General features: G+C 37.9%; 1 protein-coding gene across 2 annotated transcripts in view; it reads right to left on the minus strand.

Moving 5' to 3' along the window:
* The window catches only part of LOC145673550 (putative ATP-dependent RNA helicase DDX60), a 113,568-nt gene extending 101,214 nt beyond the window's left edge, over positions 1 to 12,354 (minus strand). The window contains exon 1 of one of the 2 annotated variants that reach the window (XM_081743368.1): positions 12,015 to 12,354. The gene's annotated coding sequence lies outside the window, so the exon portion shown is untranslated. The remainder of the gene's footprint in view (positions 1 to 12,014) is intronic. The other variant, XM_081743369.1, reaches the window with a different exon arrangement.
* Positions 12,355 to 12,810: the final 456 nt, after the last annotated feature.

Raw genomic sequence — 12,810 nt, forward strand, 5'->3', positions numbered from 1 at the left:
ATCCTTCGCACCTTCTTCTTTTTTTTTTTTTTTTTTTTTTTTTTCACTTCTAATGTACTTTTCGGCTTCAGGGAAGCAAACTGGACCCCGCCTGATTTTCACACATTTTGTAAATTAGACTACGAGGAACACGAATCTGAAGGAATTTTGACATTTCGAATGTCGGAACTCGAGATATTCGAACATAAAGCGACCATGGAAGCAAACTTGACCCCACCTCATTTTTATATATTTTGAAAAGTAGACCTCGAGGAACACGAATCTGAAGGGATTTTGACATTCCGAATTTCGGAACTCCAGATATTCGAACATAAAGTCACCACGGAAGCAAAAAGGACCCCATTTAATTTTTATATATTTTGTAAAATAGACCAAAATGAGCAATAATCTGAAGGAATTTTCACATTCCGACTTCCCGCACTCGAGATACTAGAACTTATACAGTAGTTTTATATAGTATGTATAAAAGTAACGAAGGAAGTTCTGTCGCTTTTTGACCTATCACCTTAGAGACGTCCTACTGTAACGTCGATAATCCGGACGTTAAAAATCCCAACGCGGTCCCTAGAAGCTAGTGACAGTACACTAATTGAGTTTTCTTTGTGTGAACTCAATGTTTTTACAAAAGCTCATTCATATGTAATTATTTGTCATACATATTTTTATTTTCCCTTAGGCCTATAAAGGTTAAGTTTTAAGTGTGAGTTACGAGAACAGTGTAATTTAGTGTACGAGCACGTTCTTCAGAAACATTAAATATAAATAGTCTTACGTACGGTATTGTCATTACTGCATGTACTGTATAACCACTGTATCGATAAAAGAGCATACCGTACAGTATATTTAAGCCTAAATGGCATTTTCGAAAATCCGAACAATTTGAAAATACGAACTACCTGTGATCCCAATTAGTTTGGATTTTCGAGGCCCTACTGTATTTGTGTGTTATATAACTACAGCTCACTATTGTTCAGTGTTTCTTTTGTTAAATCACACAGCACTATATAGGCTGCGTAATAGGCACATATTGTTTTCAAATAACTTTATAAATTACATTTAAGGAAAGGTTTCTACTTTTTTTTATTATTATTATTATTATTATTTCATAAAAGCCATCAACTATTGTAAAGGAACATACTTAGCCATGTAAGTCGTATCACTAGAAAATTAAATAATATGAGACTTGAATTTTTTTCCTTCAACATATCAAAAAACACCCTCCTAATTTTTTAATGTGCTAAACAAGAATACCAGTGCTACTTATTTTGAAAATTTGAGGTTGATGTTAGGTGGGCCTTTTTCAGAAATAATTTAAAAAAAAATGACATTATTTTTTCTTCTGTTTTCTCTTTGATGATGAAATTTATATGCTTACTGACACTGAATCCAGCATCTCAGGGCACTATCACTGTGACTAAAGGTGTTTGCAGGAATATTATGTCCTTTTTTAGAACTAGGTTTGGCTAAAATAACATGCTCCTTACTGATCTTCTGAGCTTTACGAACGAGATACCCGGTTGTTTGAGATGTTTCATCAGTTTTCATAGTCGTCCATGATTTTGAAACTAATGAAAGAATGTGAGTCCCTTCACCAATGGTACTTGAAGTATCAAATTTCTTGCACAATTCATTTAATCAATTATCTCAGTCTTGAGAATTATAAACATTTTTAACAGGGAAAACTGGAAACAGTCATTGGAAATTTGGGGGGTTTTGTGCAAAAAGTGCTTTTTGCACAAAACCCCCAAATTTCGAATGGCTCCTAGAGCAGTCCCCTTTGAGGTAGAGCTGTAAAATTTGACAGATGTGCTATGTTAGGATACCACAACACATATAGAAAATTTGAAGAAAATTTAGAACATATGAGCCACATTTTAGTTTCAAATTTGGTGATTTCATATGGAATGACCCTGAGATTAAATGCACGCAGAAAGAAAAATGAAATGAAATCTTTGAGTTTTACGTCCCACGGTTATGCCGGTTAGGCTAAAGGAGACGGTGATGATGAGTAATGAATGAAATGGTGGAATGAAGAAAGTGAGAGGAAACGGGAGAACCCCGAGAAAACCCACGCACACGGTGTTTGTCCATCACAAAGTTCACTTGGCGGGGGCTGGGATCGAACCCGGGACCCCTAGCACCAGAGGTGAACGCTCTACCACTGAGCCACCGCGGCCCACGCACGCAGAAAGAGTTAGCTGGATCTCTATACGACTTGATTCACATGTTAATAAAACATCAAATGAATATTGCTCATCAGTACATAGCAATAAAAGATTTAAAATGTAAGCTGACCACAAAAGACGTTATCATTCATGTGGACTTCTCAGAGAATTTTGTCTGTAAATATGCTGAAGAAGCACAGCCTGTTCACTTTGGAGGTTCGCGCCAACAAATAACGTTGCATACAGGTGTAATGTACTACATGGATCAGTATCTGAATCTCTCCATCATGAACCAGCTGCCATAATTGCTTATCTGCGACCAATTCTGATGGAAGTGAAGAATCATTTTCCAAATCTTACAACATTGCACTTTGTCTCGGACGGATCTTCAACTCAATATAGGAATAAGAACATGTTCTACTTGATTGCTACTCACTTGTCAACGTCAATTATAAAATGCAAGAATATTACATGGAACTATTCCGAAACTGGACATGGAAAAAGTGCTCCCGATGGAGTCGGGGCTACTCTTAAAAACAACTGCAGACTGCCTTATTGCTCAAGGATATGATGTAGACAACTACGCAACATTAATTGACCAAATGAGAAAACATTGCAGAGATGTGAAGATATACACTGTTTCAAAGGAAGAAATTTCATCTGTCGAATAGCAGCTTCCTCTTACAACAAAACGTTTTGTAGGAACAGCAAAAGTACATCAAGTAACATGGTGCAGCACAATGCCACAAGTAATTAATTTCAGCTGTCTTTCGTGGTTTAAATGACCAGCACGAGATACCTGCATTCAGTTCCATCTCGGGCAACTACTATTCTCCACCATGAATGGCAACAATTTTTTCAGATATAAACGTTTCTAGTGAAGTTGGTTTAACAGATGACAATCCACCAAAAACTGGAAACTGGATTGCAGTTATTACTCTCGTGAGTGGTACCCAGGTAAAAAAACTATTATTATTATTTTAACTTTTAAAAACAGTAAAATTTCTCGCATCTACTATTATTTGACCAAAACTTTTTGACTGTAAGCAGTTATTAAATCTTACCATGTAATCAGCTAATTGTTTTCTTTTCAGGGATTCTCGAAGAGTCTGAAGGCAATGTACTGACAGTCAATTTTATGACGCGGATCGACAAGAATTTCTCCTGGTCCACTAATCCTGACGTACAAAAGGTGTTGGCAGAGGACATTCTGTGTAGACTAGAACAACAATTCCCTGTTTCCTCATGACATTTTTCTTTTATCGGTGTGGAAAATGTGGACTACTTAACAAAGAACATAGAATTATCCAAAGAAAACTAAGAAACGATGAGTGCCTTACACTGTCATTTAGTATTCATTATATATATATATATATATATATATATATATATATATATATATATATATATATATATATATACCAAATATACAAATACACTTATCAAATATTGAAAAAGTGCTTTCGCCGTGTTGACTTGATCACACTGAGAGGACAGACGGTTCATATAAGCTTAGAAAACAAATGAAGTAGACAGTAAGACCGATTTACTGACTAGTCCATTTGTTTCGTAGTATAATCGCTTTGAGTAATGAATGAGGAATTTAGATCTGAATATAATACAAATAATATACGGGAGTGAAACGTGATGACCCACAAATGTGTGTTCATCAAGATTTTACGAACACACTTTTATAAAGATTTTTCGTTTTTTGGTTTAAACCAGCCAACCCTGGTTTGAAGCATGCGTTCTTTAATCGAGCAAGTATGACTTCGAGTGTCATGTTCTAAACAGCACTCTCTACGATGCATTGTTATTGAATTACAGTCCTCTGAAGTAGTTCTTTTTCCCACGTTTTCGGCCCCTTATGTCGCCGAAACTATCCCTCACTGACCAAAGTTCCAGAGGACTTCTTTGCTAGTTTAGGGTGTCGGGAATCAGCTCCCGAAGTTTGTTCAAACAGATTCTTACCATCCTACCCTCCTATATATATATATATATATATATATATATATATATATATATATATATATATATATGAAGCCCAATTCTTGTAGATCGATCACTGTGCTATTTCCTCTGGTTGCTCGAATCGTTTTCTACTTTTGACGCATCAAGAACCTTTATAAGGGGTCATCCGTAAGCTTTTTGACTCCGCTTGTTTATACAGATGTACCCAGTTGTGTGTAAAATGTGTGTTCAGACTGACAAATTCTGTGCCTTTATTGGAGGTTCCGAAAGTAAGTTTCATAATTTTTTCACACGGAAATTTTATTGCTAAACAGAAATACACCATGACAACATAAACCTTACACTATTTTTAGACAAAGTCGCCCTCGTGTCATCAACATGTGTGTTCCTAGCGGGAACTACAGCAATCCTGTCTGGCTGTCTTTGAGTTCGTCAGGTGTTGCGTTTGGAAGAACAAAAGAAGAAAATTCACCATTAACTATTTGTCGAAATGCTAAAGAGAATTAGCAGCTATAGTAGCAGACCGGCATGCCCGATGTTATTTGAGTACACTACACATCACGATGGCAGACAGACGTGTGCTGGCAACGTGGTCGCTAATGGAAGTACATGCTATTATCTGGTATGAACGGGAACGTGGGACTAGTGTGTCCGTCATCCATGAACGCCTTCAGACTGTGTATGTAAAAGGTCATGTCTCGTCAAATGGTTGGTCCCTGGTGGTGTATGTTCAGTGAAGGAAGGCAGAGTGTGGAGAAAGAAGATCCAAGTATGCATCCCTCCACATCCACGAATGAAAACAACATTGCTAGAGTACAAGACATGGTGTTAGCGGACAGGCGCATAACGATGTCAGACGTGGCGTCTACATACGAATTAGTCATGCTCAGGCCATCACACGCTCCATGATGTGTTGGGTTACTGAAAAATGTCTGCAATATGGGTGTCGAGAAAGCTGACCCTGGATCACAAGAGTACAAGAATGGGAATCAGCCTCGATCACTTGATGCGATACGCGCGAGAGGGGAAACCTGTACAGAACTATCACAGGCGAGAGACACGGGACAGGACGTTTGGGCGCGAACGTTTCGGCGCTGCCGTTTGGTGAGGTACATAAAAAAAATCACAATTTACGAAATATAAAGTAAGCTAGGCACTGAAAACTAAGCGCGAATGAAGATATACATATACATTTCCTACACTTCTATCTTTAATCTCACCTCATTTATCTGTTTTCTATCTTATTCATTCATCTAAATTAAATAGTTTAATGCGTTTGTGGCATTTGTTGCCTAACCTCGTCATGGATTGATTTTTCGCTTGTTCACGATTCTTGTACTTCTGATCTAATGTTGATCTAATTTTTGTATTATATAAGAAAGCTAGGAAATGAAGGAGTCAGGCGAACTGTTAATAATATTCTTAATGTTAATTAAAACATATTGATTTAATTTTTGTATTTTTTAAAAAAGTTAATAATTACATACTTATGAATATTAAAATTTGCTTTCTTTCGTATTACGTTTGCCAAACTCTTCTCTTCCTTAAGTCCAATAAAGAACTACCAATAAAAGATTTCCGCGCACTCGAGTTGGGAGAAGTGGCCCCGCGTAGCGTAGTCGCTAACGCTCTCGCCTTCCGTGCGAGCGGTCCCGGGTTCGATTCCCGGTAGGTGCACTCGGCCGAAAAAGTGTAACACGCTCTTTCAGGCCGGTTTTCCTCATTCACACCAGGCAAATGCCGGGGTGGTACCTAATTTATAGGTCCAGGCCGCTTCCTTCCTTCCCCAATCCTTTCTTCCTTTCCTTTTCCCGGATAGTGTGCCCCCTCAAACGTGACGGGCTAAATGGCCTTACATGCCGAGAGCCCAGAAATCTAAAAATCCTAATCGAGTTGAGGGAAAGCTGTTAATACAGGGTATCTAAGACATTGAGTTTAGGAACTGTAGTATGCTGTATTTCTGGTAACACTTTTTTTAATTAACATTCCAATATAAAAATCAAAACTTAACACACTTTTTTTTTTTCGTCCCATTGTAAGCATTTAATCTGCAATAAAGAAAGTGGCGAAAGGAAAAAAAGAATGATTTCAAAGTGAAAAATAATAGTTAAGTATACGTATATTGGTCATTTAGCCACTAGAAATGTGTTTGACATTCACATTTATTGCATAACTACAGTAGAAGTCCTGCTTTAAATTTTTTAATGGAATAGGCTCACTATGCACGTAATGCAGTCAATCATATCTAGTCTGGTCTACTTACCTTTGGCTGGAAAAGTTATCAAATAAAAAGCATACTTAACTTTGGTTGAAACTTAAATTCACAAAATTTAATTGTTAATTCAGTTATTAGAATTTTGAAATTCCAGTATTTCTAGTATGTAAAACAAAATCCAGTATAATTCAAGGACTTTCACTACAGTAGACACCTTGTGATATCTTGATTCGAACTTAGTACTCAGCGCCTAATATAATGACTTTTTAATTTAAATCGCGCCCAAACGTCCAGTGTCCAAACGGCGGGGCCCAAACGTTACGTACCGCGAGAGACATGGGTGTACCATTTCATCCTAGAAATCATGGCCGCCTCGATGACTTGGAAGCATCCCAGTTCATCAGTGAGGAAAAAATCAAAGCGTTACCCTCCGCACGAAAGGTTACGGCCACAGTGTTTTAAGACGTGAAAGGTGTGATTTCTTCCATAAAGGGACCATCAATGCAACACTCTCACCAAACTCAGGTCCGTTATTCGACGAAAGAGACCAGGCCTCTTGAGTGAAGGTGTTGTGCTCTTGGATGACAACACTAAACCACACACAGCAAGGCTCACATAAGATCAGATTTATCACTTCGGATGGAAAAGATCGGATCACCCTGCCTATGGCTCCGATCTTGCTCCTAGGACTTTCACTTGTCCTGTGCACTGAAAGCTGCACTCTTGTAACGTCATTTCCAAACCAATGCTGAGGTGCAGCATGCTGTGTAATAACGCCTTGCATCGTAGAGCGCCGAGTTTTACCAGAGTGGTTTCTTTAAACTCATTGCACGCTACGACAGATGTCTCAATGTCGAGGGCGACTTTGTCCAATAACAGTGCAAGGTTCATGTTGTCATGGTGTATTTGTTTTAGCAATAAAGTTTCCGTGTGAAAAAAATGATGGAAGTTTCGGAACGTCTCTCGTACAAACATGGCCACCTAAACAGTAATATAATTACAAGTAACGCGACCGGTAAGCTTGGCACAGAACCCACTGAAATTAACAGCATCACAAAGCTGCTGCATGTTTCATGGTTGTGCACAGGCAGTGCGTATCATACCTCTCTTGGGCGCTCGTCACAAGGTAACCGATGAGTCATTCGACCGTATCACACGTTTCCAGTCATCAGCGGTCCATGTTGCAGGATCGCGTCTATATCATTGGGCCGTGCTGAAGTTCGTATCAGCAGTTTCGTCCCTGCAACTCAACACCGAATGTCTATATTACGTAACTCATGATGGACTGCGTGAGTTCCTTCATCACTTGCACAGCAGTCGCACCACGGCTCTGAGAGACAACCCGCTTTAATTTTCAACGGGACTTGTGACTGACAGATTTCTTCCGAAATTGAAAAAAAAAAAAAGAAAGAAAGAAAGAATAGACGAAAGAAAAGAATCTTTCTCTTTTTCTTTTCTCTTTCTTTCTCTATGTCTCTACGGGGCTGCGGTAGAGCGTTCACCTATGGTGCATGGGGTCCTCGGTTCGATCCCAGCTCGCGTCAAGTGAACTTTGTGGTAAACAAACACCGCGTGCGTGGGTTTCCTTGTGGCTCTCCCGTTTCCTCCCACTTTCTTCATTCCACCATACCATTCATTCATTCATTTCTCATCACTACAGTCTCCTTTAGCCTAGACGACATAGCCATGGGGCGTAAAACTCAAAGATTTCTATGTCTCTATGTAAAGAAAAAAAAAGATAGGAAACAAGAAGGATGTCGCTCTCTTTCCTTTGTTTTTATCTTTTTCTGTTTTATTTTCTTGGTCTCTCCCTCTAAACAGAAGGGAACAGACAGACTTTTCTGTTTCTTTCTCTTATTTTGTCCTTAAAAAAGAAAGAGAAAAAGAGCAGCAGGAGTAAGAAGAGAAGATTGGGGAAATAAAGACATCTCCCTTTCTCTTCTTTTCTTGATTATCTTCGATGAGGTATAATCTTATTTATTATTTCCGAAGTATTTTTCTTTGTTTCCTTTTTCTGAGCTTTCTTTCATAGAAGTCTCGCTCCAATACAGCCTTTCACATTGCAGAATTCCACATTAAACTTGTTTAGTTAGCGTAAATCTCACGAAAAAAAATAACCATTTCTTTCCTGCAAGTTATACCCTACACGCTTTTAAGTCACCTTAGGGTAATGCGGGTTACGTTAGCTTGTCAGGGTAGCGTAGTTACAGCTTACATCTGCGGAACAAAACCCACCAAGCCACGTATGTCAGAGATGAACTCTAACATGTAATTTTTATCGAGTTCCTTCTCTGGCAAAATAACACACTAAATTTCTTCCGCTAGTTACCAAATCTAAGCATCCATAAAATAGGACATTGACGGTCTCTTTAAGGGTCTATCCATTTTCGCTAACGTCCTGTTAATTAGAAATGCACTTCGACATAGGTCCTCCCGCTTCGCTTACCTTCACGCGTATAGGTTACAATAGTAGCTTCTAATGACTACATAACACAGATTGGTGTATTTCTTGACAACTGTATTGTGCACAATCTCTCTACAACGATACACCGACGCCACTTGGAAAATACATCGAAATAGTCATACTTCAAAAACTGGAGTAACATTATGGTTTTATCTTTTAGGCCTTCAAAAATACACCACTCCATACCAAACTTAACAACACTGCCAATACCTATTTACCTAACTTTTGCCATAAACATGTCTTTGTACTTACATATAACACAGGTCTTCCGTGTACGTTAACAACAGGAATACTAAAATTGTAAATACGTCTTTTGCATAAAATAAACTCGTAACGTTTAAAAGTCTTATTCAATTAACAACTTCTGGCGTGGTATGCACAAGGTTATAAAATTCTAAATGCACCAAAAGAAAAAAACCTGTAGTATATCACAAAACAAAATAATGCGATGCTGGTCAAAATTAGGCACACCACATTTGGAAAAATTTAGAGGTAAAATCAACGTTCTGCACGTAGAGGCATGCTTATAAGGAATACATCCCTGCAGACAGCAGAATTGGAGCTATAAGACTAGTATCACTGCGAAAATCCAAGTGTTGTCGCAAGTTTTGCTCACGCGCACATTCACCAGCTTCGCCCTGCTATCACTCGATTAATTACCATATTTCTGGTTTTGGATTAATTCTTATTGCGGGGGAACAATAATAATAATAATAATAATAATAATAATAATAATAATAATAATAATAATAATAATAATAATAATAATAATAATAAAAGAAATTTTATAGAAGAAATTAGTTGTTGGTAGTGAAGCCTAACTAAGGCCTGTGACAAACATTTTGACATTTCAGCTAAACGAATAAAACGCAAGTTCTGGCGTGACGTTGCCAAGTGGTAAAGGGGTGTGGCTATGGGTAAGCAGACAAACTACAGCGCGATCAGGTGACAGGAGATAGACGTGGATGTGTGCAAAATAAAGGTGGCAATACCGCTGGCCTCTCATTTGCTAGCAACATTTAAAGAGAACTTGGAGCGCCGCATTCAAATGCCAAGATGTTTGTCACGCCGTTTAATATGTGAAGTAAATGGAATAGAAATACAGGTATGCAATGAATAAAAAGTAGTGAAACAAGAAAATATCATGATAACTATTTTTAATCTATACAAACCATGAAAATAAGTAGAACGTAATGTACCTAACCTAACGAACCAAACCAAAATTAAGCTATAGTTATGAAATAATTGAATTCTTTGGAAAAAAAAATCCGGTCCCAAGTAATTCGAATTCATTCCTGACTTTATTGACCACCTAGCACAAGTTAAGGGTTCATTCGAGGAGACGGTTCTAACAAATAGAAAATTTATAGATAAATACGATGTAAACATTTTTCATGAAGAAATGGGAGTGTGAATATATGTAATTACTGTCAGTATACATAATATTGAAATGAATTTTGAGTGATATTAACAGTAATGTACGTGTAAGTGTGCTCTTCCACTATACTCGTTTTTGTATACACCCAAGTCGCTAAAGCGCCTGCTCCCTTCAGACGCAACCCCTCCCTATCACTCAAGCAACCTGCTCCTATCCTGCCCTGACACGCTCGTGCTTTTTAGCGGCCACCTAGCGCAAGTGGGTTCGTGTTTTATGTACTGTAGGTTGTGTGCCATACGTCCACACCGTACTTATACTGAGGTTTCCTGAAGTCAATATGCAAGTAGTAATGGAGTTCGTGATTTAGTGCATGCTCTGCTAAACGAAATACGGTCTAACCTAACCTGAAAATGTAAGAAATGTGTCAAAATTTGGTAGAACCGTCTGTTCGAGTAATGCCAATAATTGTAATTTTTGAACAACTACTTACGGTGACCTTAAATTTCATATATCCTAAGTATTGTTGTGTCGCCCAGCACAAATCTTTCGGAGACAATAAAAAGGAAATTGGTGCAGTTTTAATATTTACGGATAAACAGATTGTAAACTGTAAAGAAAAATATGGGCGTCTTTTAATTTGCCCATTTCATCTTGAGAACAGAACCCAACTACCCCTGCGGGGCTTGTAACCCGTTCCTACTACTACTACTTATACAATGGATTTCTATAGTAAAACTGCACGAGGAATTAAGCAAACAAAAATAATTTTTCCTTCTGGTGAAGTTTTGGCGCACAATATTTTGTATGATTTAAAGGCGAAATTGAATACTTTGTATGAAAAGATACATTGATAAAGAACATATTTGTGCAGGCGACAAAATTTTATACAATACAGCTGTATTTCACAGGTTTACAAGTGTAGGGTTACTAGTGTAAATTACAAGTGCTTTACGGTGGATAAAGTGAGTGAGTGCATATGAAAGATGAACCTGTTAGATGTCATTTTCCGCCGGCGGTGTATTTCTCCATAGTGTACTTTATGCTTATGTTTTGAAGCTGTATTCTATGTTTAATGCGGAACGTTACTAGTGCAAAGCCATGACAATTGCTACTGAAACGCGCGTATCTGCCAAAATCCATTTCTTTTTCACTGTCTTCGCTTACGCGTATATCCACCATCGCTGACCCGCCAGCTCCCTTCGGACGCACGAGCTTCGCCCTATTCTGACTCGGTTAGATAGCATTCGTGGTTGGTTTGCTCTTTTACACTGTAGTTCTCATGCCGTACATCCAGAAACTGCACTTATATACAAATCGAAAAAGAATTGCGTGCAGTATTACTATACGGATCCATAGTATAAGTAGTAATAGGAATAGGAGTAAGGGTAGCAGTATGAGTAGGAACGGGTTAGAAGCCCCGAAAGGGTTCGTTGGGTTCTGTTCTCGGTTCTCAACATATAATGGGCAGACTTCCCCACATTTTTTCGTACATTTTATATAATCTGTGGATCCGTATAGTAAAACTGCATCAAGAATTGTAATTTTTCAACAATTATTTCTGGTGGCCCCTTTGAATTTTACCTATACCAAGTGAGGTATTTTCATATCGCCCAGTGCAAATCTTTCAGCAGACAATAAAAAGTAAATTAATGAAAGAATTACAATTTTTCAACAACTATTTCGAATGGAGTGCCTAAACTTGAGCTATTCGCAAAAAATGTTCCTTTTAAAAAAAGATAGTATTTCGTTGCACTCATATTCTTAATTTGAACAACTGTTCACGATTTTCTAGACAACTGTATACCTTCACATTTCACTTACCTTAGTGCCTACAAAAACTATTCATACCGTAAATAGGTTGTAGTAAAACCATAAGCTCCGTGCCAGATAAATGTCTACCAACATGAGCTATTTTGCACAATTAATTCAGCATATGTATGCACAAACGCCAACGATTAGGCTAAAGGTCGACTTTCTTGATTTGATTTCAAACTCTGATAAATAAATTATCTTTGCTCAGCTTTCTGCTTCTTACTTTCTCTCTGCAACCAATCCCACAGACTAGATTAAAAGTCACTCAATGTCAAGCGTTATCACTGCACATTGCACAAGAAATCCAAATGTCTAAAATGCAAATGCAAACGTTTTTCACCGCTCAAAAAACGGGATTATCCCGATTTCATACAATAACTTCCCCTCAGGATTATATCATGGCCACATTCCATACCGGCTTGCGCTAAGCCAATACAACAGCAAGGTTGCAGTCAAACCTTGCATTTTAGTTTGCAATAAATCGGTATATTTAGTTTGCAGTAAATCGGTAATTGATTTTTCTAATTTTTGCATTGTACTACACTCCGTTCTTTTTCCAAGGATTAGAGAATGGGTCACCATGTGTCTTCAGTCTCTGTCTATCCAGGGCCGTAGTCACCGACAGGTCCCCAGCTTTTTTTATATATTTTTTTTTATTATTTTATTTATTTTATTTTATTTTTATTATTTTTTTTTGTAAGTAACGAAAAGATCCACGAAATTCGGGTGAACATCAGATGCACGTCACTGAGTATGCCCACAGACATAAGAAAGATAACTGTAGATCTTTCTATGTCCTGAAGGA

Source organism: Thermobia domestica, chromosome 16 (assembly GCF_964235325.1).
Source record: "Thermobia domestica chromosome 16, izTheDome1.hap1.1, whole genome shotgun sequence".
In the NCBI taxonomy this organism is placed as follows: Eukaryota; Metazoa; Arthropoda; class Insecta; order Zygentoma; family Lepismatidae; genus Thermobia; species Thermobia domestica.